Here is a 3,105-nt window from a genome sequence, read left to right on the forward strand (position 1 = left end):
TGGTTGTAAAGTGGAACTAACCGGTGTTTTAATCACTGCCTTGGAGCTTAAATGCCCTTGGAGTTAAAAATGCCCATAATTCAAGACAAAATGTTACCAGTGGGGCATTGGGGACCAGGGCTGTAGCTTGACAACTGATTGATCGATTGCATGTTGTTTCATACAGACCCTTGGAATATATCTGTTTAGATCTTTTCCTTCCCTCTGCCTAATGACAAATGACCAGGTGGGAAGTCATTGATTTAGGTCCTTTCAAACTAACAACAATATCAACAATGCTCTGAATCATGTCCAAACAGAGACACACTCTCCCTCTCCCCCTCCCTCTTCCTCCCTTCCCCCCCACACACCCCCTACACCTCCCCCACATTCATCCATTCATTGTTATGGTCTAGGCACCATGTGGATGAGATAGGAGGAAATAGGAGTTGAAAGGCTGAGGGGGAAAATTACCCCAAATTGTAACCCTGTGTAATGTTTCACATGTATTTCGAAGAGCTACCCTACCTCACCCCCACCCCACCCCCCGACTTGGACCATCTTCTGACCCTATATTCTATCCTAGAGCTGAAGGATAAATTTAAGGCACAGTTTGGAGTTTTCTGTCGTTTTCCCTCCACAATGCAAAAAGCAGAAATACAAACCTACCTCAAATCTAAGCTTGGTGCTGGCTTTGCCTTATTAAACACATTTTGTCGTTGAAAATAAGTTAACTTTTAATTAATTAAAAGTTGCTGAGCAGGAAATGGAACGGATGCCCCAGGGAGGACAGAGCCCAGCAACGTGTGACTGACTGCCATGGCCAGCAGGAGAAGGTGGCGGTAAGGAGTGTGAGCTAGTGGTGAACCCTGGTCGGGCCTGCATGCTCAGCCCTCTGCAGCCTTGTGGGTAACTCACTGTGCGTGACCATGAACTGCTCGTCATCACACGATGCCAATGAAGTTGCATATATTTGATGCCTGTCCATTGTACCAAACCATGCAAGATGGTAATGGTGGCAAAGCAAGAATATGTGCCCAGAACCCCAATGTTAGAGCCAGCTGGCTTGAGGAAGGCAGCTTTTAGCAGCCACATCAGGTACCAAAGCTGGAGTTTTGGGTGATGAGGGTGCAAGCATAAGAGGCTTGGTAAACCCTCACACAGGGCTTCCAATGAGGAACTGAGGTGACTTAAGCAGCATCACTAAACCAGTATCCCCCTCTCATAATATTCCTAATACACTTTTCTAAGAATGCATTCTCTCTATTGATCTTAGTGAAAGATTTCGCTAAGATTTGTTTCATAATGCTCATTTTCTCCAAGACTCCCATTATGTTCTCTGCAGTAGCTGGTTTTGTATCTCATCTGTGCCACCTTAATAGCCATGTGACCTGTCACAAATGACTTAACTTCTCTGTGCCTCAGTTTCCTCCTATGGTAAATATAGATAATGATAGTACCTGCTGGATAGGGTTGTGAGATTAAGCGAGTTCACACACATGGGAAACTTGGAACACTGCCAGTGATGTACGAAGGGCTCAATAAATGTTAACTATCGTCACTGTCATCATCTTGAACTTCTTGAGACTTGGGAAGATAAATCCAAGATACATTTTTATTTATTTATTTATTTATTTATAATAGGGGAATTGGAGGAGGGGAACAGCCAAGTTGTTTTTCTTCAATCTTTGTTGTGGAGGGTGCCAGTCGCCATCTGGTTGCCCGTCAGCAGCTCGTGGCCTCTAAACTCAAGATGCTGTGTTCAATCTTAGTTGCGGGTGGGCATAGCCACCATCCCAGCAGCCTTGTTAAGAGCGCACGCTCTATCCACTGAGCCATCCAGGAGGCAGCTCAGCTCAAGGTGCCGAGTTCAGTCTTGGTTGCGGGCAGGCGTAGCTCATCATTGAACAGGCAGCCTTGTTGTTAGGAGCACGTGCTCTCACCAGCTGAGCCGTCCTGCCACCTGTTGGCAGCTCAGCGGCAGCTCAGCTCAGGTGCAGCATCACTGGCCCATGTGGGAATCAAACCGGCGACCCTGTTGCTCAGAGCTCACGCTCTTAAGCTAACTCTTAACCAACTGAGCCACTCGGCCGGCCCGAAGGTACACGTTTTTGAATGGGTTCATGCTTTGCTGCTTTTTTTTTTTCCTGTTTCACTGACACAGAAAATCCTTTAGTTACAAGCTTTCTAGTGGGATGTGCTCTAGGAAGAGAAGGGTTAGAGCTTAAAACAGGCACGTAAGGCCACAATGCCTGATTTGGGTTCTTACACAGGACCTTCTGTAAAGCCCTATCTTCCTGAGCTAGAGAGGTGAAATACACTTTTCTCATCTCCTAAGACTGTTTTTCTCAGGTCAGGAGCAGCACACACACACAGAGACACCTGTCAATCTTTCATCTTTCCTTATTTCCAATCCTCAGCGCCTGATGTGTGAAGATAGCAATACATCTTGCTGAACCCAGAATCACACATTCTCTACAAATGCTTGTCTCAGGTTTGAGGTTTCCAGAAGAATTCAACTTCTGATTCCATGGAGACAGTGCTAGAGGTTGCAAAGCATTCTGAAAGGCTTGCCATGTTTGGAAGAGCTCTCCACTGACCTCTGGAGGGCAGGTCTTTCTCTAGGTTCTCTATCTATCTGGAAAAGAGGGAGAGCTCACTTTGTGATAGGCCTTATGCTTTACATGTTATCTTATTTAAACCACACAGAGTCCTGCCAGATGGGTAAACAAGCTCAGAGAGCTGCAGTAATTTTGCCAAGGTGCCACAGCAAGCAAGGGGAGAGCCAGGATTCAAAACCAAGCCTAGATTTCCCTCTTTCCACCAGACACTCTTGCTTCAAATACTGAGATTTTTCCCTTGCTTTCTTTCCTTTTTGCTCTCCGATTTGAGGTCATAGCCTGTCCTCATCCCATGAAGCGAAACAAAATAATTGCTGACAGGAATGGATCCAAAAGACCCAGCTAACTTTGGAAAACACCAGCGAGGCTGCCATCAGCTCTGTTTTATGAGGCTATGGTGATGTTGGGAATCACTCTAAAGAAAGAAGGCAGAAATATCTCATCTTTGCTGTAACTTGCCAAAGTTGATGCAGTTTTCAGGGTTGGGTGCCAAGTCGTGGGCATC

The sequence above is a fragment of the Hipposideros armiger genome, unplaced genomic scaffold (assembly GCF_001890085.2).
Source record: "Hipposideros armiger isolate ML-2016 unplaced genomic scaffold, ASM189008v1 scaffold_256, whole genome shotgun sequence".
In the NCBI taxonomy this organism is placed as follows: domain Eukaryota; kingdom Metazoa; phylum Chordata; class Mammalia; order Chiroptera; family Hipposideridae; genus Hipposideros; species Hipposideros armiger.